This window comes from Melanotaenia boesemani, chromosome 9, assembly GCF_017639745.1.
Source record: "Melanotaenia boesemani isolate fMelBoe1 chromosome 9, fMelBoe1.pri, whole genome shotgun sequence".
NCBI lineage: Eukaryota > Metazoa > Chordata > Actinopteri > Atheriniformes > Melanotaeniidae > Melanotaenia > Melanotaenia boesemani.
The window spans coordinates 31,781,932-31,805,993 of NC_055690.1; the positions used below are offsets into that span (position 1 = coordinate 31,781,932).

Consider the following 24,062-nt stretch of genomic DNA (forward strand, 5'->3'; position numbering starts at 1 on the left):
AAGAAAAGAATCAGGATGGAGGACAGCTGGAGCTAGTTGAGCAGCTAATTAAGGAAGCTAGACCCGAAAATTCAAATCTCCCGCCAAGAGAGGAGATTGGTGGACAACCATCAGGTGAGGCGGGAGAGGAGGAGGAGCCTGCAGAAACCCTTTCCACAACCAGCTCAAGTGGAGAGAGTAGAGAGAGGAAAATGCAGGCAAATGGTGGAGCTATTATGGAGTGTGAGATGGAAGAAGCACAAGATAATAGTGATGAAGCCCTTCCTCCAGAGGGTCAGCAAAATAAGAGGCCGGTGTCAGAGTTGTCTTCGGACTCTCCTATTGTAATGGAGAAGAGGGGAAGGACAGGTATCTCTTCAGATAGTTCGTCTGCGGGGGATACCAGAGTCTTCCCCCCTGACTCTCCAAACGAGGTCTCTTTTTTAACACTAGCTCTACAATCAACCCCGAAAAACAATAAAATGGACTACGCCTTACAACAGAGACCCACACCAAGGTTTCGAAGGGGGGGTGGAGCTGAAACCACTTCCCTCCCAACTGAGGAGGTGAAAGAGGAGCTCCGCTCACAGGAGATTACTTAGAGAACTGTATTGGCAACGTAGAATGGTTACTTCTTTCTCTCTCTGTAAACAAAACTCCCCAAATGGCATACCTTTTCCATATTCTATTAATGACTCTCACCCTCTCAACATTAAACGTGAGGAGTGTAAAGTCAGAACTGAGAGCACAAATGGTCTTATCGTGTCTACAGTCCTATAACTCCGACGTGATTTTGTTACAAGAGTGTGGCTTACCCTTCCAGAAACATTATAAGAGGATGGAGCAGAAATGGCCATATCCCTCTATCTGGAGTGGATCAAATGAGAATAAAAACGACGGTGTGGCCATTTTAATAAAAAACCCTAGGATAATGGTGAAGGGAAGCACTGTGGTGAGAGATGGTCGGGCACTTTTAGCGTATTTGACTTTTATGGGACAGACTTTTAAGCTCTTAAATATTTATGGTTTTAACGACAAAAATGACAGGTATGACCTTCTGGAGGAGCTGCAGCCCCACATGCTGGGGAGGGCACCACTGGTTTTCGGGGGGGACTTAAACTGCATTCTAAGCCATAAGGATAGAAGAGGGGCGGGGGAGGGTTTGAAAGTAGACAAATCATCAGTTTTAATACAAAATATATGTAAGGACTTTAAATTGACTGACTGCTTTAGAAAAATGCATCCCAGAGAGGAGGGCTTCACCTGGTACAGTGGTGACGGCACCAAAGCCTCTCGTATAGACTACCTTTTTACACGTGACTGCCAGATAAGTGATGCTAGATTAACACCTATCTTTTTTTCAGATCACCACATGCTATCCTGCACGCTGTCACTAACTTCGGGTGTGACTTATGGAAGTGGTCTGTGGAAACTGAACTGCTCCCTGTTGGAGGACCAAACCACCGTCGACCAGTACAGGGAGCAGTATCAGGACTGGCAGACCCTTCAGGACCTATACAACACACGTGCACAGTGGTGGGAGATGGTGAAGGAAAGGACCCAGACTTTTTTTAAAAAAAAAAGTAAAAAAAAGAAAGCGAAGGAACAAAATTGCATGATGGGGCTGCAAAGACGATTACAACGATATTTTAAACTAGTGGAACTGGGGATAAATTTCAATGAAGAAATAAAAGATTTAAAGCTTGAAATGAAAACCATAGCAGAAATAAGGGCCAGGGGTATTATCCTAAGAAGCCGAGAGCGTGAACTCGAAGAAGGTGAAAAATGCACCAGGTACTTCTTCAAAAGGATTATCAATAAGGATGGAGGTTTTGTAAAGTTAAAGAAAGAAAATGGAGAAAGTGCAAATAATACACAAGAACTGCTGGAAACTGTTGAAAGATATTACCGAAACTTATACAAAGAAAAAAGTGTTCACAAGGAAATAATAAATGAGGTACTGGAATACATAGAAAAGACAATAACAAAGACTGCGGCCTTGGAACAAGATTTTACAGCTTTTGAGCTCGGGAAATGTTTAGCAACGTTTAAGAAAGGGAAGGCCCCTGGGCTCGATGGGCTCCCTTTGGAATTTTATTTGACCTTTTGGGACATTTTAGCACCAGATTTGCTTGTTGTTTTTAAAGAATTTGAAACTCTTAGCCGACTTCCGGACAGTTTTAGAGTAGGGATAGTGACGCTTCTACACAAAGACAAAGACAGGACTGACCTAAAAAATTGGAGACCAATCACACTTTTAAACGTAGACTGCAAACTTTTTAGCAAGCTTTTAACAACACGAATGACCATGGTTTTAAGAGACGTGATTCACCCGGATCAAGCCTGTGCCGTTCCTGGGAGGAAGATCACCGACAGCCTCATACTGATCCGAGATACCATCTGTTATGCGAGAGACAGAAACATTCGGTTAGTAGTCCTAAATTTAGATTTCGAGAAGGCTTTTGATCGGGTCTCGCACCAGTATCTGTTCCAGGTACTGCAAAAGATGGGGTTTCCAGCTAGATTTGTGGACTGGGTGGGACTGCTCTATCGTGACATTAGCAGTAGATTTGTGGTTAACGGTTTTCTTACAAAAGCAGTGGATTTAAACTGCGGTGTCCGTCAGGGTTGTCCGTTATCTGCCCTCCTGTATGTTGCCTGTATAGAACCCTTGGCAGAAGGCTTGAGAAGGGACCAAAGAATCCAAGGTGTGGGAGTCCCTGGGAGTGGAGGAATGACCAATAAGGTAATATTATATATGGACGATCTAAATATACTGTGTACCGATATGTCATCAATAAATAGGACTTTAGACGTAACGGACTGGTTCGGGCAAGCTTCAGGCTCAAAACTGAACAGAGAAAAAACTCGTGTGCAGTTTTACGGACCATGGAATCCAATAGAGACCCAGGGACTCCCACTGACAGTGACCCAGACAGAACAAAAAATACTTGGTATTAAGTTTGACAAAGAGGGGGGTGGGGAGAAAAACTGGACGGATGTATTAGGGAAAGTTAGGAAAAGACTGGGTTACTGGGGACTGAGAGGACTGACGATAGAAGGGAAGGTTTTAATCATAAAAGCAGTGATTTTACCTTTGCTTTTATCGATCAGTGCTGTTTTTATTCCATCAAGGAGAGTGTTTTTAGAACTGGATCAAGCCATTTTTCACTTCTTGTGGGGCTCAAAGTGCGAGAAACTAAGGAGGGAGGAAATGAAAAAGCCAAAAGAAAAGGGTGGCAAAGGAGTCCCAGACCTGAAATTGTTTCTTGGGTGTAGATATGTTGCAATTCATCTTAGTCAGGCCACGGATCCCTCCAGAAACCCCAAGTCGGCAGCAATGACGGGGTTCTGGATGGGATCCTACTTAAGAAGGCTGAAAATAATACCGGTGAATCTCAAAGTACCCGTGTCTTTTAACTTACCACCCATGTATGCTTTTATACAAAAGTTTTTAAAGGATTTTACATTGGAGGGGGAGGATGTGCATGTTCTTACTAATCATCGTGCTATGGTTTCTTGTGTGCAGGAGCGGGAACCGGTGTGTCTAGTGCGCGGTCTCACCCTTGGTGAGGCTTCTACCGTTTGGCGCAACGTGGGCCATCCCGCCCTTCCAAACAGACTCCGGGACCTGTCGTGGATGGTGGCTCATGGGATCCTCCCGGTCAGGGCCGTCATGCACTCCCGGGGCATGTCAGCGACCGCAACCTGTCCCCGACCTGGTTGTGGCGCGCCAGAGTCGGTGAGACATTTGCTCTGGGAGTGCACTGCTGCTGTAGACCTGTGGGCAACAGCCGGCTCCCTGCAATTCCCGAACTTACCAGCAAGGGAGGTCCTTTCAGCACAGCTGGTGCTGTACGGGGTGGGCCACCAAGGAAAGGTTAGCAAAGAGGAGTATGCTAAACAGTGGCTCACCCTGGCTGCCATAAAAGACGCCATGTGGACCTCCAGGAACTTGCTGGTAAGGAGGCACAGGCAGATCCCCCCAGCAGCTGTGATTCGGATGGCAGCAGAAACGATAAAAGAAATAACATCTGCAGGCAGCAGGCCTAGGACGCAGCTGCGAAGAAGCATCGCCTGTGCCTCTTCGGACGAGGGAGCCGGAGCCACACGAGGAAGGTCGAGGCAGCAGCGGCCTGGCCCTCCGGGTGTGGATGGAGGGAAGGAGCAGGAAGGGGGGGATCCCCCCTGAGCACAAGACAGGAGGCCCGAGAGACCAAATGTTTGGAGGGGTGGGGAGGCCCCGTTTGTAGGTACAAGGGCCCCCCCGCTCCTGCAGATAAGAGCGATGGAGAACCTGATTTCTGGGGGCTGCACCCCTCCCCTTCTTTTTTTTATCCTTTGAAACTATGTTTTAAAAGTTTAAAGTAGCACTGTTCTTTTACCAGTTTTAACGTATGTGCACTGTATATTGCTTTTATCTGTATAGCTGTTTTTTTTAACCTTTTAATTAGGTTTTACAGATCAAGAATGGATTTTCCTAGTAATATACAGGCAATGCGTGAAATGGGTAAAATAATGTGTGAAGTAAATGTAAATGTTGAAACAATGTGAAAATAAAGCCTTACGAAAGAAAAAATCTGTTCTTATCAGTTTAATATCTGATACGTCCCCTACCCGGGGACCATATATTAAATTGATTTTTGGGACAGGGAGATGGAATAGGGGCTTGCTCCGTCCACTCCACGCATCGACCTGGTATTGCAGTATCTCCAGGAACGGTGCACCTCCTACTCCTCATGTCGAAGGAAAAAAAACTCACTAATCCTTTCTCTTATTTAGCGGCATTCTTTTTTTTTTTTCTTCTTTTCTTATGGCAGGTGATGTTAAATTTGCTTTTCTCCTATTTAAAAACTGCACAATAGTTCAACATGCTGTAAGGTTTCATTGCTGATTTCATCTCTAAATCTGCGACTCCTGCCTGCTTTTTATAGAATATGCTAATGCACTCAGTGAAACGCCCTTTCTCAGATAAACAGCGTGTTGCTTGCTTCAAATCTTACTAGTAGCGTAGAAGACATGCTGCTATGGTGTGTACAGAAGCTGGGCTTAGATTCGCTGCATGGTTGAAATCTGCAGTTACGTCTGTTCACCACTAGATGGAAGCAGCGTGTATTCGTTGTTGTAGTTTTACAGCCTGATGAACATGTTAATGACTCTTTTCTTCATGGTTGATAAATATAAAAAGAAATTAAATGACATATGTGAGATTAAAAACAGCTAGTTGTGATATCTATGTATGTTGTGTTAAAATCCCATCATAAACTAACATTGTTTAAACTCCAGAACAACAGGAGGCAGCAGCAGCATGATTGTCAGTTTCCCAGTACTAGCTAACAAAGAAGCAGGAAGTGGTAGCCCTGTTAGCAGAACAGAACATGTGACTCGTGTGTTTGTGTTTTTATTCTTTTCTTTGGATGTCAGAAAGTGAAGTAAACACTTTGTGGTTGAAGTTTGATTTACCATTGATCCACTTGAACCATCTTTTAGGTTTTTAGTCACTTGCAGGGCAGCACATCTATTAAACTGGGTAATGTTTCAGTTAGCATTTTGAGTTTCCTGAAGAGCATTGCATTATGGGAAACATCAGTCTTTTGTTTTATTTTAAAAAATAACAATCTTTCAGTGTTTACATAAACCTACACCCATACATAAATTGTGTGTGTAATAACATCCCCTGTATCCTCAGGTTTAGTTAGTTTATAGACGGATAATACCATGACTTAACTTAGTATGTGTATGGATGACCCCCCTGGCCATGAGTAATTCAACTCATACTTACCTGGCAGGGGAGACACCATGATCAAGAAGGTGGTTCACCCAGGGCGAGGCTTGGCCATTGCACTCTGGCTATGCTGACCTTTGCGAATTCCCCAAATGTGGGAATCTCGACTGCATAATTTCTGGTAGTGGGGGACTGCGTTCGCGCTCTCCCCTGATTGCACTGTTAAATAAAAACTGTGTAGAGACGTTCATGAAATGTGAGTGGATAGTAGTGATTTAAATATGCAGCTGTAGATGTTATATTTGATCATACTTTATTAAAACATGTCAAATAAAATGTCATTTTACCGTCAGAGGGCTGTTTATCTGCATAGAAAGGCATGCTAGGGGTAATGAATTGTTAGTTAGGTGTAAATTAACCTTCACTTAGGTGAACTTCACATGTACCAAGTGTCACTAAATGCATCATATAATGCTCTTCATTATGTTGCTCTACATCAACACAGAAAAATATCATTGGCTGTTTTTTTTTTTACAAATTTAAGACGTCTCAAGTTGTAATAATCAGCTAATTATTTTCTAAAATGTGTTACTTAAAAAAGCTCATCAAAGCTTTTCTAGACCCACCCCTAGATCCTTGTTGTCACCTTTCAACCACCTGGTTAGAGAAGGATCCTGCTGTGATTTGTATTTCAGAACCTGTTCATAATTTCCCTTCACCACATTCATGGCTCCTAAAAGTAAACCACTGGTTTAGAGAGGACATCCTCTTGTTTGATCTTGCTGTTGATATCTGAAACTGATCCATTTGACTGTATTATAACCAGCAGACTTCACAGCTGTGGCTTCTGCAGACTTCAGCTAATAATGAAAATAATATCAAATAAATGCAAACCATGGGCTATCCAATTAAAGCAGGCTACCGTTTCACATCAATATCCTGCTAGTTTCCTCCTCCTCAACACGAGCTGAATGATAAACAAGCAAGAGAGACGATACGGATCAGCTGATCACCAACAGTCACGTCGTGATTCAAGGAGCAACAAGAGAGAGAGGGAGGGAGGGGAGGAGGCAGACATGCAGCGCAGAAGCAGAGAGCAACTAAAGCAGCAACGTTTGAGCAAAGCTGTGCAAAGTAAATAAAACCAGCAGAAACGCAGCGGAAAACGTGTGGGTGTTAAACCTTCTCACCTGGAAAAGTGTAGGTGTCAAAACACCCACATCCCCCACTGGTGCACTGCCTCTGTATGGGCCTATAGCCTACTGTAGCCTATCTCAACTATTATTCATCTTAATCTTATAGAGATGTGACTTTCATGAACAAATCAATTCTTTTGAACGACTCTTTTAAATGAACAATGGGAACCGATTCACAGCTGTGAGCCGTTCATTTGTGAGCCATTCTTTTTATTTACAAATTTTTACACTGCCTTCATCAAAACAAATCAAATCAAACTTTATTTCTAAAGCAACACAAAGTTCATTACATGATTAAAAACATAAGAATAAAAACAATGAAATCTTTCACACAGTCACACGCACACACGTATACACACACACACACGCCAAGCCCAATCCTTTGGTAAACTTCAGGCGTGGCCAGCCGTCTTCTCTGCGATAAATATCCTGCTGCTTTGGTTTTCTTTTGATAGGCTTCGTGTATTGTGCATGGAGAGGAGTAGCGGGTGTATCAGCTGTCAGTACGTGTGCATGTGTCAGTTGATCCACACTGAGCGGTTGTGAGCCACCAATAGAGCTAATGAAGACTTTTCTTACAACATTCAGATTAAATGCATGGGGCAGCATCAAGGAGCGGCGGGGTGGAATCTGTGGAGCTTGGAGTTGATTCTGTGGCTCTGCGCCTCACATTGGTCTATGTGTGGGAAACCCTAACCTCAGCCAGACAGTGGAAATGACTGATTACTGGTGTTTTTGTTCCTTTTAACCAGTTTTTTTCTTACAAGTAAATGGATGTGTATGACAGTTCTGCAGACACGAATACAATTTATTTAATATGTATTAACACAACTGCGACAGGTGAACTTCAGAGTAATGTTTTGTTTTTGTTTTTTTTCCCGTCAGTCGCAGCCCAGCAAGACAAAAATCCTGATGGAAGCTTTGTGTGGAAGTATGCAAGGTGAGTCCAGGAGACATTTTCCTTTTATGTGAATATGGTCACTCATTTATTTGCCAGACCACCTCAGACTGGATGCAGATCAAATCACTGAGGATTTCTTCTTTTACTTTTTCTTATTCTATAATGCTGCTGCAACACTGGAATCTGGGATCAGTGAAGGACGTCTGATTTGTTGACATTATTGTCTTCAGATGTGATTATAGGCTGAGAAACACTGCACAAAATGTATGAAAAACTTGACACACTGTCAACTGTTTTTCATGCAGTACATTTAAATTATGTCCATATTTGGACTACATATTACAATATTTATACATCAACATTCAGCTGCATGCTTCCACAGTCGTCTTCTTGGTGCATGGACAGTAAAAGAAACTGTCTTCTGTTTCTCGTCAGGTCGTCTGAATTGTTTGAATTCATTGAAGCATTTTCAAGAAAAATATCTTGAGAGGAAATACGGATCTAAAAGAGACTGGTTAAAGCTTGTTACTCTGACTTTAAAATATTTGGAACTAATGTTAATTAATTTTCCTTAAAAACGATAAAGGACTTAATGTTTGAGTGTGAATCACAGTACAGGGATTCAAATCCCACGTACAGATGCAAATATGGGACTCGTTCATGGTTAATGCTGCGGTGGTAAATCCATGCATAACAGAATTGAGGAGAAAATAACTGTGCTGTTAATTTCATAAGATCCAGGAACTAGACTGATTCTATTACTGCAGTCCTTTAGATACATGTATGTTGGATCACTTAAGTGTAGATAACATAAATTGTGGGGGAAAGTAAATGTATAATGTGTGTAACATGGTGTTGGCCAGTAGTTGACGCTCTCTGCCAGCTGGTGGCAGTCTCACCACATCAGGGCCGAACACCACCCGAGCAGAGGAGAAATGACATGCCATCTATATTATAAATGTCACTATTTATGATTGACTGATCAGGTGTTTTATACCTGTGTCATTTTTTATGCTTTATGTAAGATGGGGAGTGTTTGGCTGTCTTAGGTCCAAGATAATGTCATACAAAGTATTTATTACCCTTAAGAAGTAGATTTAAAGCGGTTTCAATCCAGATTTGCTCTCATTAAGTTCAGATGGTGCGTCCTTCCTCAGACTTGCTTGCAGATGTTGAGTGAAGTCACATGGCCACGATGAAAGATCACACTCATCAGGTATCATCTTTTGAAAATAGTATTACTGTAATGAATGGTTATTTACAAGACTTTTAATTTTTGATTTTTCTTTTCTTTGTATCTCACTTGCTTTCCACAGGCTGGCTTGCAGCTGAAAGCACAGTGTCATTACCTGGCCACGTGGAGGACCGCAGTCAGCAGATGCTGTGCAGGAAGTGGTGGCTTCAAAATGCAGACCAGGGGCCTTAGAAATCCCATGTACGCATTTCAAGTGGAGCTCTGCCCTCCGTAGATTTTGTAATAAGGTATTCAGTGATTTTTAAGGTATTTAAGTAATGACATATTTAAAAAGTTATCGAGTATTATTACTGTTTAAGTAATAATATATTTGATGAGTTATGCTGGGCTTACATCAGAAGACTTTAAAAGGATTTGGAAAAGACTCTAGAAACTACCAGCTCACACCTGCTCACATCTAACGACAAGTGTCTAGTCTCAGACTGAGATTTGACAAAGACTGTGAAACACTATTTATAAGACTCCAACTAGATTCTTTTAGCATTTTATGTGATATATTGGACAGTTGATATCAAACAGGGCTGATCTGCCCACAGCAAAGCAAACAAGGGGAGTTTCCCTCCAGGATCAAATAGGAATCACATCATTATTAAGTGTGGCTTTGCATCTCCACCAGCTGTTACACCGACTCGTCAGCATCTGGAGGGATGAATGAGTTTCTATTCTTCTCTCATTTGTTAGATCATTATACTGAAACACATAAATGATCCACAGCAGACGTTTACTTCGTAATAACCATCCGCTCCTCTTTCTGGATGGTCCACCTACAACGTTTGTAATGAAGCAGAGGTTCATTACGTGGACTGTGTAGTATAAATTATTGTAATTAGCTTGTTTATGCCGTTTTTGCACTTTAATTCACAGTTTGGTACTCAAGAAAAGCACAGTCGCACACAGAATGTTTAGTTGTTTATTGAAGAAGGGAATACTAATACAACTGATTTTGTCTGCGTGAAAGAGTCTTTAGTCTTTGAGGGTGATAGACAGGAGCATTGTGTGTATATGTGAAGTGTAACGGTAAATTAATAGTGTAATGGTGTTGACTCACCTGACTCCACAGGTTTGGGCAAATGGGTTTCAGGTGGCCTCGGCATTCTTTTATGGTTTGGGAGAAACCATGAGACAGAGGAGTTAGAGGGAATTTATTTGTATATTGGTTTTGGGTTTACTTTATTTTTGGGGTGTTAGGTTAATACTTTAGGTGTGTAAATACTTTTTAGGATTTTGTACGGGATAATTTTAGCAGGAAAAGTTTGTTATAATTGGAGAAACACCTGTTGGGAGCTGTTGTTGCTTCTGTCAGAGCTCATCTATTGGTTGTTGATTGTGTTGCGTCACTGCGACTTAAAATAATATCAAACACGTTTTATATTGCCGCAGACCCAAGACTAGGAAAAGATTGACATGAAACAACGCAGATTACCGCCTTAAACCTAACGTTTGAGAGGACGGGAGCACGCTGTGACTCCAGTAAGACTCCTAAGATTTCCTAAAGACTTCCGTTTTTAGTCTGCGACCGTGAAAATCGTTTGGTGTGAGCCCAGCATTACTTGCTTATGCCATCAAAGCCGGGGCTTATCGGCTCTGCTTCTCGTGGGCTGCTGTGCTGCAGGATTGAAATTTCCCTGCTGCGACACACCTGACTCAGATTAATGGCTCATTAACAGGGTTGTGCAGAGCTTAAAAATCTGTTTGGGAGGACCATTTAATTTGATCAGGTGTGTTGGAGCAGGGAAACGGCACAAACCTGTTGGACAAGTGGCTGTCGAGTCTTAATCTAAGCACTTTATTAGGACATTATTATTGCAATCATATAATTAAATATAATACAATTTATTCACTTGCTAGTTTTATTCATCCATCCATCCATTTTCTTACTGCTTATCCAGGGTCAGGTCGAGATGTCAAAGCAGAGAAGCCCAGACTTCCCTCTCCCCGCCCACATTTTCCAGCTCATCCATGGGGATCCCGGTGCGTCCCAGGCCAGCAGAGATCCCTCCAGCATGTCCTGGGTCTACCCAATGGATCTCCTCCCGGAGGGATGTGCCTGGAACACCTCACCAGGAAGGCGTCCAGGAGGCCTCCTGACTAGATGCCCGATCCCCCTCATCTAGTTCCTGTCGTTGTGGAGGACCCAATACTGAGGCCACCAAACTCAACACCTCAGCTGCAACTAGAAATTCTTTCCATAAAAGTCATGAACAGAATCGGTGACATAGGGCAGCCTTGGCAGAGTGTGACCCTCACTGGAAACAAATCTGACTTGCTCCAGGACTCCTCGGTGACACGGTACAACTCCTTGTCCAGGTCCATAAAGCACATGTAGACTGGTTGGGTAAGAGTACACATGTAGACCCGGCCGCCGCCCAACTCACAATGCACCCGACTCCTACAGCCCCTCCTGCAGGTGGTGAGTCCACATGTTACCCTTTCTGGCTGAGCCCGAATGGGCCCCAGGGACAAAGGCCCGGCCACCAGGCACCCGCTTCCATACCCCACCTCCAGGCCTGGCTCCGAGTCCGGGCAAAGGGAAACCCTGAACCACTGTTGTACCTCATCATAGGGGTTATAACAGCTATAAAAAATATTTTTTATTAAAAATATACTTGTCTTTTCTAACATGCCATGTATTTATACCACAGAGGATGTCGGTAATCTGTATCTTTGATTGGTTGGATGCTGCTTAGAAGTACTTCTCTATCCTGAATAAAAAACTATTTAGAATCAGGTCAGAAGGAAATTTTGTGTTTTCAGATCACAGCAGAACAGCAAACATGATTAAAATGAACATATTTACATGTTACAATCTATATTAATAAGTTAGTATTGTACAATATTTACAGTCGGATTGTTAAAATACTAAATTTTAAACTCCTTGCGATACTAAGGATGGTGTTAAGTACTATTTTTGGTATGACAGAGGGGGGGGACATGTAAGTATGGATACCCGTGCTAATTAATATTTAACTAGATACTAAATGTTAGTATCTGGATTTATTTTTTATAATAAATATAATTTATAGATCTCTAAAACATCCTCAGTCCTCCAGCTTGTCAACAACATGGTTAAAGTATTCATAGCTCTCAAAGACTGTTGTCCAGACCTTTTAAAGGGGACATCATCTAAACTGGGCAGAATGCTGTCTTTTTGTATTTTTTATGTCCCTGTATCAGTTGGCCGCAGATTGTACAAACAGGAACTTTTTGCACCGGTGACACTTTGGCTCCAACCTCTGAGAAGTGCTCCTTCTGCTTGTGCTTGTACTGCGTAGCTCTTATCCAGGATGAATGACTGCCAGTGCTGGGAAATGTGGTGGTGGCAGTCAGTGGAGGGATAGCTGGAGGTGCTGTTTTTAAAGCACCAGCAATTACAGGGATCACCTGACAGCCTGGTGTTGTGAGCTGTGTGGATGGACCTGCAATTTCAGAGGAAGCCGCTGGTGTAGCCGGAGAGTGCAAATGGCTGGTGATGGTACAGGTGACGGGCACAAGTTAAAATCTAATGCGGACGGACCGGCTATCTCAGGACTCACTGGACTAGCAGGTAGTATGGGTCGAGCAGAGGGACCTGGAATCTGAAGGGCTGCTGTAGATGCAGACAGAGGGTACAGGCCTGGTGATGGTAGTGGTTGCAGAGCTTTTCTTCCCTTCAAAACCTTCATCCCTTCATCAAAGGGTAGTCAGGTGGGGGTGGAACTGTAGGATGATAGGATCGCATTTATTTTTGGAAGAGGAATCCCAGCTTTGCAGAGGACAGGATCCTCCACTAAAATCCAGTGCTGGATCCTCCCGTATGCCTTCAGGATGCGGCTCTTCTCCTGGCTGGTTTTTGACTCTTAAGGTCTTTGTAGCTGCAACAGTTTGACAAGCGTGTACATGAGTGTACATGTTGTTATGAACGCTGATCTCTTGTGCTGGGGCGTAGCGTTTGGCCATCTGCACTTTCGGTATCACTGCCGCTTCAACCAGGTCGTCCCTTTTAGTCCGACAGTACAACGTGTTGTCTGTACAGCTTGTTGAACTGCTGAGGCTGCTTGTCATGCTCCACTGTGTTCCAAGCTTTGAGAAGACTGTTCCTCTGCTCTGTAGAAATAATGATAATTATAATCATATTCACAATACAATTTTTGTATAGCACATTATAAAATCTTACATCTCACAGTTCTAAAATAAATAAGATTAAAAAAAACAATAGTTCTAAAATAATCTAGATTAAAACATAACTTCAGTAGATGGGGAAAGCTTGTCCTCTATCAGGCTGATGCTTACCAGGGGAGAGCAGAAGGTTTCCAGCAGCTAAAAGTCAGGAAGAGGGTTTGACTGCAGACATCCTCCTGTTAAAACAAACACAAATCATTGCTTGATATAAATGGTCTTAATTGCTTTTTTATTTATTGAACCTTTATTTATACAGGTTGTATAATCTCCTGTTATCATTATTGTTGTGTTGTCCTGCCAAGAGACTAAAGATGGAAAATAGCTTTGCTATCATCTTGCATATTAAACATTTGATGTTTATTATATAATGTAATTCATTATATTTATAATTATTTATTATATAGTATTATATAATAGTTATGGTTTAAGTATGTATGGCCTTTCCACTAATGTTGTTTGAACTCTATATGTTTTATTCTGCACAATACATTGTTGTTTGTCTGGTTCTGTTCTCTTCCTTCTGCACTAGACTTAAACGCTTTACTGGCCAATTTAACTCCTGGCAAAGAAGCAACAGTTTAAAATCTGCCACTTGTCTAACACCAGCTTATTTACAGAAATGTAAAGATCCTGGTTTCTGGGATTAAATTTAACAATCACATCACTGCCCAGAAAAGCCAGAGGGTGAACAACAGCAGTTCTGACGCTGGTGAGGGTGATGTGGGGCAGCACAGCCTCCATCACATCGTCATGTTTCACCTTCATTCTTTTAAGCCTCATCTGGGTCAGGCTGTCATGGGCTGAAACACCTCATCTGCACTGGGTCCTTCCTTCACAATGCCCTTCAGAAAAAGGGACCTGATTCTCCGGAGCTCTGACTAAAGAGGTATTCCAGCCCAAGCAGCTCTATAAAGGCGCCATCAGCAGGAACCCCGAAGTTTCCCTCCACAGTCTCACCAAACAGCTGCTGACAGCAGGTGTTGAGGCGGTCAATGAGCCGACCTCTACCACCAAACACTGCGTCAGAACTGCAGCGTGCAATGCTGCTTATCAGGTAAACCTGACAGGGCCTTGCTGCACAGTGGAGACCTGGACATCATAATGAAAGACATCCGTAACAATTTAACATGTTTGAAATGTTAAAGTACCCTCACTACTCCTGTTTACCTGGGATCATGTGGGGTAAAGCTTTGTGGAATCCTTCCAGCCTGGAAGCCAGAAAATAAATATTCACTCATGGTAGAAAACGTATCCTTTAATGAACATTTGTTAACAGATGAGACAGGGATGACCAATGTGCAGTGAGGAAGTCGTGTCAACGCTTTTTTTCTACTGCATCAGACGCACACAGCCAGCAGATGGAGCTCTTTGACCTGGTCAAATGATTCAGAGCACTAAGCCATTTTCAAGCATTGGGGTCAAAGTTGACTCGATGATTAATGAGGCCTCGGTTTCACCATCCCTACTTCCAGGCTGTTATTCCCACACAGACATTTATAAAAGGGCACATCCACACTGTTGATGGTCGTGGTACGGGCCACCCTATACATGATGAGGTCTGGTGGGTCCTGGATGCACTCCAGGTACTGCTGCTGTGCTGCCCATAACTCATCAATGGCTGCTGTAAATGCATGACAAACAAACACATAAACGGATTATGTTCACTTTGTTTACACCGTAATTACTAATAAAGTAATGACTTTTGGTGTGAGGTCTTTCATACCAGGTGTCTTGGAGAGGCTGACTCCACTTTCATCCAGCCCAGCAGGACCTTACAGCTCCTCAATGGCCTGATGGATGAGCCTGAAAGTGTCGTGCACCCCTAGTGTGACCCGCCGCACGTGGTGTTTTAGCTGCTCCCTGGAAATGAAATTGTGGATGACATCCTCATCTGTCACGGACCTCATGGCTGTCGGGTCCTTGGCTCTGACTGCCTTGATGAGCAGCTCCAGGTCTGTGCGGTTGTAGGCCAGCACAGCCCTACAAGTGCAGACTTGAATGCATCATACTTGGAATGAGACTCGGTGCGGAAGGCCTCATCACGCCGGTATGGATGGATGTCGATACTGCTCCTGTTATCAATGATATTGATGGCTGGATCTATCCACCTAGCCCTAAAACAAACCCTGGCACCCCCGGCAAAGTACATAAGCGCAGAAAAAAATCAAAACGGGGAAAACAAAGAACGACAAAATAGAGGGAGAGGAGCTAAGCAGGATGACGGAGAGGGGCCGGACAGCGTGGGCCCTGCTTTTTCCAGCAGGGGGCACAATGCAGCTCCATCAGTGTTTGCTTCCAGCTTCAAATGAGTTCAGAGTTTTACAGTTAGGTCCCGGGTTTCGGTACCAAAATGTCACGTAACTGGAGCTTCATAAATCAGGCAATACGGATGTCTTTAAACTTTTACTTCAAACCTTAAGTAAACAGGAACAACGAAACACACATTTCTCTACCGACATATTAAACGCCCTTTTTTCCCCTCTAAGACAGTCACTTCTAGAACTTCAAATTAAAACATTTCAAAATAAGACAGTCATAGTTTTAAGAAACTAAACGATTCCTGTGCATGTCAGAATTATAACAGCAACTAATTATGAATACAGACAAAGTCATACTCAGTAAAGTAGACATATCAAACATCACTATTCATTGAACATTTCACAACAATTATATCTATATTTAAAAACATTAGTTAGTTCTTCAGCCTTTTTAGCCATGTATGAAGATCCATTGTGGAAGGTCCAGAGAGCCACTTGCAATTCCGGAGCCACAGGTTGCACACCCCTGATGTAGTGTTTGTAAACCAAAATTTACTGCGTTTTCTTCATATCCTCTTGACTACCAGGAAAAAAAATACTGTCCAATCACATTTTTTTGTTACCAAAAGGTACTAAAGCCCCACCCCTTCACATTTGGTATCATTGAAAAGCCCTAAACGTCCCCTGTAGATAGCAAAAGGAGTTAACTCAGTAGAATGCAGTGGGTGGGAGATATTCACAAATGTACAAGTTTACAAATGTCCCCACAGAGGACAAATTTGAACTACTGGTAGTCAGGAGGATATAGCAGTAGGCCTTCTTTTAAAGGAAAAGGACGTTTTGTACATAATAATATGATTAATTGTGATTAATTTTTTTATTGGTTCCCAGCACTGATGCACTAATACATATATATATATATATATATATATATATATATATATATATATATATATATATATATAAGCTAAGCAGCTAATATGAACAAAAATGTACGAATGAGACATGCCTGGTCCTGACTTTACTTGTGTGAGGCACTTTGTTTCAGTTGTGATTGTTTTGTAATCCTTTATAAATACATTTGGTATGGTATGGTATGGTATGGTATGGTATGGTATGGTATGGTATGGTAAGGTAAGGTAAGGTATGGTATGTTGACATCAAAACAACAAGACTTGTAAAACTGTTTGAGGATACAAAATGTCTAATACTAAAACTCAATGCTGTATAAAGCCTGAATAATAAGAGGGTTAAACAGTAGATGAAGCTTTGTAAAAATCCAGCATACAAGATTTATGGCTTGTTAGAATATACTCTAAGATAAATTAAAATGTCACAAAAGACTGCTCAATACAAACACAAACATGACAGATTTTCACATGGTTTTAGGCATCTAACCCACACTTTTTAGATAAAAAAAAAAGAGATTATTTTGTAGAACCAGTAAATTCATAATATAATAACACACTAAGAGAGTTGCAGGAAGATGTTTAACTTGATAGCTTGGAGAGAAACAATGAAAAATGAGACTTCTTAGTCACAACAAAAAGTTATTGATCCAGAATGTATTTTTCCCCTCCTTTTTCTATCTCTCTTCCTCAAACTGGATAAGAAGGAGAATGTTTGTAACCATATTCAAGTACACAGTAAAAAATACAATAAAAGTTTGCATGTAGCTGTGATCTATTGCAGGAGCTGGAGATTAAAGTGAACTGAAAATTTGAAGCATGCATAATAATACAGAATGCAAAATACTGCCTGTGCAAAAGTAAACCCAGGTGGATGCATTAAGTGTTACGGCTACTGCCAACCATCTGTCCTCAACGTTCTTTTTTTTGTTACGCCCAAACATACTCCTTATATTGGGTCGTAACATTAAGGCTAAATATAAATATCGTTTAAATATATTTTCTCTCTAATTGGTACATTTAATGTTTCAATATTTCTCAGTAATGATTTTTCCTTCAACAATAGCCATGTTTTCACCTTGTCTGTAAAATTAAAGGTTTGGTGGAGTAGCCATCATTGTATGAAGCACACTGAATTTATAATATATACGTTATGAATAGTTTCAACTATAGAAGGCAACAGCGAATGGACATATATATATAATTTGGTATCAATTTTCGTTTTATTTTTGGTATATATCATTTCACAGTTTTTGTCCAGCTAGCTAAATACGGAACGAGATGTACGCATGCGCAGGATATAATACACGATGCAGGTTGACTACTGCGCCATTGTTCTGTCACGGGAGGGTCGAGTGACGGACTCGCGAAGACGAAGAAAGAGACGCAGTGAGTTAATGTTTAATAAATAATTATATAGAATTAAGTATTTTAACTCTTAATTTAAAGACAGACTGTCGTGGTAACATTAAAAAAATACGTTAAAGTTACATTTGTGCTACTTGTGCTGATGCAACATGGTTTCTGTCGGCGGATAGCTAAGCTAGCTAACGCCCCGCACTTCATGCTGACATATTCAAAGTTACTGAAGTAAACCTAACCGTACTCACTCCTGAAAATTTTGCAAAAAGGTAAGGAAAAGTTACATGGTTCGCAAATGCAATTTCAGTGGCGTAAAAGGTGGAGGTATGGAGTGTCAGGGTCCAGTTAATCCCAGAGACGTTACATGCGTACAAGTTACCTTTGGTGCTTTTTAAGTAGTTGGGAAACTCCTTAGAGTTAATTTGTGTCGGTGTTTCTTAAAATAAATAAATAAAAATTAAACCAATTATAGTCTGTCATGTTTTTAGTTAATTCAATCACCTAATTGGCAGTTGGTTTTTGACCGTCAGCGTGTCTGCAGCCATGTGTGTATTGGAAAACATGAAGCGTGTGGTTAGCGCTGTTCGCCATTAGAGACCGCTGCAGCTGCCTTTGTTGTAATGAGCGTGTATTGTAAAACACTTTTTTTATCGCTTCCAAAAACTTCAATTCACTGAATAGAGTTCAGCATAAAAACCGCTTATCCGTACATATCAACGTGATGCATATATTTAAACATATCTGCAGATAAAAAGTGTTTTTAGGAGCTTAATGTCTCTTTGCTTGCTATTGGACTAAACGGTACCACGTGTCCAGGAAGTAACATGAAGCTGCCTTTGTGGATATCGGTTCATTTAACTTACGAATGCATAACACCAGTGTTTTATAATCTGTGTTGTCGATCATTAGTGTACTTATTCTGAGCTTATCTGGGCTGTGTGTGAATTTTTCAGAATTTTTATTATTCCAATCCGTGAGTTAGAAAGGTGTGGCGGAGAATGACAAGATTGCCTCTGAGAATTAATGGGTTATCGCTTCTCGGCCTTTTGGCTAAGATCAAGTGTAGTATCTGTTCTTATCAGTTTAATATCTGATACGTCCCCTACCCGGGGACCATATATTAAATTGATTTTTGGGACAGGGAGATGGAATAGGGGCTTGCTCCGTCCACTCCACGCATCGACCTGGTATTGCAGTACTTCCAGGAACGGTGCACCCCCTCTCTTAAAATGTTAAGTGTGAATTAGTGCTGTTCTACCTACAGGATTGAATGTACAGCAGTGTAAGGATGGTGTGCCATAAATGCGAGATATGCCACCTTTAGTTTCTCCGTCAGGCTGGTGAAGGAATATATTGTGTTTGGCCTTCCCGTATTTACAACATGAACTAAGCACGGTTTCATTGCTCTATGATTTGATCTGAAATGTATAAGTCCTACCTGTAGATTTTATATAACACACTACTGCAGTCAATTAAACACCCTTTGTCAGATACACCCAAATAAACCGTGATTTACTTTCTTAAAGAATTATTAGTAGCTTAGAAGTCATGGTGTGTATTAGTTCTTATAGTGTATAGTTCTATACACTGCATGGTTGAAATATGCAGTTACATCTGTTCACCACTAGATGGCAGCAGCGCACCGTAAGTTGTATTTTTACAGCCTGACGACCGTTTAAATTAGTTGATGGTACTTGATAGTTGATGTAAGCCAAGTAATTAAAGTATATTTGTGGTTAGTAAAAAACCTAGATGTGCTTTTTATGTATATTGTGTTAAATCCCATCATAAACTAACATTGTTTACACTCCAAAACAACAGGAGGCAGCAGCAGCAGGACTGTCTGTTTCCCAACACCAGATAACAAAGAAACAGGAAGTGGTAGCCCTGTTAGCAGAACAGAACATGTGACTTGTATGTTTGTGTTTTTATTCTTTTCTCTGGATGTCAGATGTGTAAACAGTTTGTGGTTGAAGTTGGATTCACTGTTGGTCTAGTTGAACTCTCTGCTAGGCTGTTAGTCACTTGCAGGGCAGCAAAACTGTAAAACAGGGTGATTTTCAGTTAGCTTTTTGCGGTTCATGAACAGCATTGCATTATGGGAAACATCAGTCTTTTTTTAAACAAAATAAATAACAATGTCTTAGTGTTTACATAAACCTACACCTATAGCAAAATCTTGTGTAATAACGTCCTCTGTATGCTGTGGTTTAGTTAGTTTATAGACAGGTAATACCATGATTTATTTTAGTATGTGTATGAATGACCCTCCTGGCCGTGAGTTGTACAACTCATACTTACCTGGCAGGGGAGATACCATGATCATGAAGGTGGTTCACCCAGGGTGAGGCTCAGCCATTGCACTCCGGTTGTGCTGACCCCTGCGAATTCCCCAAATGTGGGAATCTCGACTGCATAATTTCTGGTAGTGGGGGACTGCGTTCGCGCTCTCCCCTGATTGTACTGTTGAAGGAAAATCAAGGTAGTATTTACCAATGACTGTTTTGTTAATTGAGTGGCTGTACTTCTTTGTCATTAGTAACTACGTTGTATAGCTGTCACACTGTATGAGTACATTGCTTTGTTTATAACTGGGCTTTGTTTATCAAATACCAGCAATTTCCACATTGAAACGAGGAGACAGCTTCTTTTCTTCTCCCAAGAAATTTATTTTGCACATGGCTATGTACAAGCAACCTAAAATGGAATAAAACACATCAAAAGCACATGTCAATGCACCACCATGCTAGAAAAGCAGCAGGTAAAAGAAAAACGTATACCTAAACATGACACACCTTACAAAAAAATCAGCTTTCACACATTTATTTACAACCTACATAATAGGCCATCGTTCATCAAGTTCATACGCTTTGAATATTCTATTTTATAATTTTTTTTAAAACTGAAAAATATTTACACACATCTTTTGCTCTGTAATGAATTCCACAATTTAACTCCACATGCATATATATAGATATATATATATATACACACACACACACACATATACATACACTGCTCAAAAAAATAAAGGGAACAGGAGAGGACGGGAAGCAAAATTAAGTTTGTACATGGATGATTTAACCCTTTTAATGTCTAATAATAACTCCATTAGAGAGACTTTGAATGTTTGTGATAAATTTGCTCTGGCATCAGGAACAAAAGTAAACAAACAAAAGAGAGAAATATTTTACCTAAACTGGAGGGAAATAAAACAAACCAAAAATACAAGGAAAACTATACCAATGGAAAGAAAGAGAACTGTCACTGCTGGGTAAGATCTTGGTGGTAAAAGGAGAGGTTGTGGCATCATTAGCCCATTTGGCAGTTACCTTTCCACCACGATACGCGACAATAGCTACACTTCAAAAAACAATATTTTGCTTCATATGGGGCGGCCAGCATGAGAAATTAAAGAGAGATATAATGTATAGACCACTAGAGAAAGGAGAAAGGGCAGTCCCAGAAATCGAAGCAAACTAAAAGCCATGTTCTTGACTCCGATCCTTAAAGCCTGCCTTAATAACAGAAGCACACCTGCTTGGACTTTCTTTGCAAGATTTTGGACAGGTCGTAAAATAATGGTAGAATGGAAAAAAAGAGTCAGCTTAAACATTCCTTATTCAGAAGACTGTCCCATTGTTTATAAAACAGTCCTAAAAATTTTGCAACATGGCTTAGCAGACGTTATCACAAGACAAAAAGTAAAAGAAAAACTATATTGTTGCAAAGACTAACACCAGTAGGAAAACTAACAGAAGAATTGTGTAAAACAACATGGAATAACGTAAACTGCAAACCATTAAGCAACATGCTTAAAGATCTGGCCTGGTTAATGGTCCATCAAAACCAACGAGCCTTGTGGTTTGTTTATCAAATACCAGCAAGCGCTCTCTCCTCATACTGTTTAATGGAAATTACATTGGGATGAATATACAAACTAAGTGCTTCGTACTTATCAGGTGTGTGTGTGTGTTAAACTTAACGCAGCTGTTTTGTTCACTCTTACAGAAGACACATTTATTCTAAACACAATAAAAGTTATTTTATTGAAGCCACTTCATATGAATTTACTGACTGTGTGTATGTAGCTACCATTTCAGCTTTACTTCCAGGTCATCACGAAGGATCACCGTTATAGGTTATAGGTTATACGTGGTCCGTTCAGTGTTGTGTCTAACCTCCTCTTGTTCGAGGCAAATTTATTAACATAACACATTTAATTTATAGAGCAACCCAATAGGCTGTAAATGATTAAATGAAACACACGAGAATATTCAGACTTACATTATGTATATAGATCATCATCATATGCATCATTATCACCATCATCACTGTTTACTTACATATGCAAGAAAATATATTTTAAAAGAAAAACCTTCCCTTCTCAGTCAAAACTTTTGGCAAATAAACAAGTTTTAATATCTGACTTAACTAAACGAGGGTTTGGATCAGACTTCAGGTTTTCTGTAGGCTTTTTTTCTCTGCTTGTCTGTAAACTGCTCTGGTTGGTACTTTTGCACAGTGTACTGGTGGTAGAGTTCCCACATCTCCTGAAAGGTGTAATTTTTTAACCTCTCCTGATCATAGACTCACCTGCAGATGTTGGCCTCTAACATGATGGAGACTTGTAGGAAACTCTCTGTATACTTTATCACGTGATATGAATGATATTTGTATTCATTTTGTACATGTGATTCCAGGATTCTCAGCAAGCAGAGAGCAGAGATGATAAACCCTCTCAATAAAGAGAGGCAGCGAACCGATGGGTGAAAGACGACCTTAAAGAGTACACTGGGAGCTGAAGGAGCTGACGCTGAAATGGTGGCTGCATGTCCATCTAAGGAAGGTAAAAAAATAAAAAGAAAATAAAAAGAACTTTAGTCAGTAGCTGTTCAGTAGTTTAATAAAATAAGTTAGGCTCTGTTTGTGTTTGGTATAAATATGCATCACCTGGGAAAGTAAACCAAACAGCTGTGTTGAAGCTTCACACAGACATCTGATTATTATAAAGAGGCACAAATTCATGATTTCCATATTTTTATTCTGACAATTATTTGAGTAATTGGATAAAAAACTGAGGACATTACATAAAGAATGGGTGCATCTCTGTGATGTTTAAGATGTTCTCTGTGAACACAACTGCTTGCTCAAGTAAACAAGGTGGAGCTCTTTCTACGTAATCATCTAAGTTGTGACACATTGGTTTACTGAAAGGGATAAAATTGGTTTGCTTTGTTATCAGACCTAAATGGATATAATGTACACAAAACTGGCAAACTGGCATTTATTTATTATTGGAGTGGGATTATCTAGACCTGCTGAACCCCCTCACTGCAGTCCAATGTATAATTTACCTGTTGTATATTTTTTACATACATTTTCAAACATTTATCTGTACTTCCAATCACTGAATTGGGTTTTATGGTTTTGTAAAAGTGAAATAAATATTGTCGGTTCGAAGCAACGAACTGCTCAAGAGCGTTTGAGGAGGAAGTTGCTATTTATGTAGACTGTGAAGACCAAAGTGAAGGTACTTCATCACAGCTTCCTGGTGTCAGTGTAGCACATGGTCTCATTAAATGTGCTTTTTCACCTGAAGCAAATGTCTTTTCCCTTTTATGTCGGATTACACCTGAATGCTTCATTTACATCCTAAAATCACATGCCTCCAGAATCCCCTAAAGGGTTTAGTTAGTCACTTTTTTGTCATGTATGTTTTACAGAGGTAAATGCTGTAGGGTTTTTTACTATTTTATTTTGTTCATTTGAAAGGTTGGCACACTTCACACAGTAAAATCTTGTCAGTAAAATCTTTGAGAAGGTGCTTTGTTTATTATTTTTTTTCTTATAATCATTTAAGCAAAATTTCTGTCAACATTTGTTCCGTCTTGAGTTAAATGAGCCAAATCAAATAACAATGAATAACTATTTCATACATAAATTGCAGCTGCAGTGAATTTCAATAAGACAACAGTAGAAGCAGCAGCATAACATTTAAAGCCGGTGCAGAGAGAAGGAAACTGAGGAAAACATGCATAACACAAAGCATACTTTGAAAGGCCATGCATAGTTAAAGCATAAATAACAATATAACTACAATAAAACATTACAAAGCTACAAAAGAGACAATGTGATTCAGATCTAATAAGACCTTATAAATCAAGCATGTTAACAGATATAAAAAATATTTGTGTGCTTGTTTTTGGACAGGAGGATGTCTGCAGGCCAAATCCCATTGCTGGTTTTCAGCGTCTGGAATGTTTTTGCTCTTATCTGGTGAATGTCAGTCAGCCTGAAGAAAGACAAGCTTTCACTCA

General features: G+C 40.6%; 1 long non-coding RNA gene, 3 other non-coding genes and 1 pseudogene across 4 annotated transcripts; all 5 read left to right on the plus strand.

The window, feature by feature from the left end:
• Positions 1-4,537: 4,537 nt before the first annotated feature.
• On the plus strand, positions 4,538-4,711 carry LOC121646778 (annotated as a pseudogene).
• A 1,042-nt stretch (positions 4,712-5,753) lies between these two features.
• LOC121646745 lies at positions 5,754-5,917 on the plus strand. Its single transcript, XR_006011689.1, has one exon. It is a non-coding gene; the product is annotated as a U1 spliceosomal RNA (small nuclear RNA).
• A 1,466-nt stretch (positions 5,918-7,383) lies between these two features.
• On the plus strand, positions 7,384-22,586 carry LOC121646412. Its single transcript, XR_006011632.1, has 6 exons — positions 7,384-7,403; positions 7,786-7,840; positions 8,940-9,017; positions 9,118-9,249; positions 9,284-9,302; positions 22,446-22,586. It is a non-coding gene; the product is annotated as an uncharacterized LOC121646412 (long non-coding RNA).
• On the plus strand, positions 18,773-18,963 carry LOC121646774. Its single transcript, XR_006011712.1, has one exon. It is a non-coding gene; the product is annotated as a U2 spliceosomal RNA (small nuclear RNA).
• LOC121646768 lies at positions 20,036-20,199 on the plus strand. The gene has a single exon (XR_006011708.1). It is a non-coding gene; the product is annotated as a U1 spliceosomal RNA (small nuclear RNA).
• Positions 22,587-24,062: the final 1,476 nt, after the last annotated feature.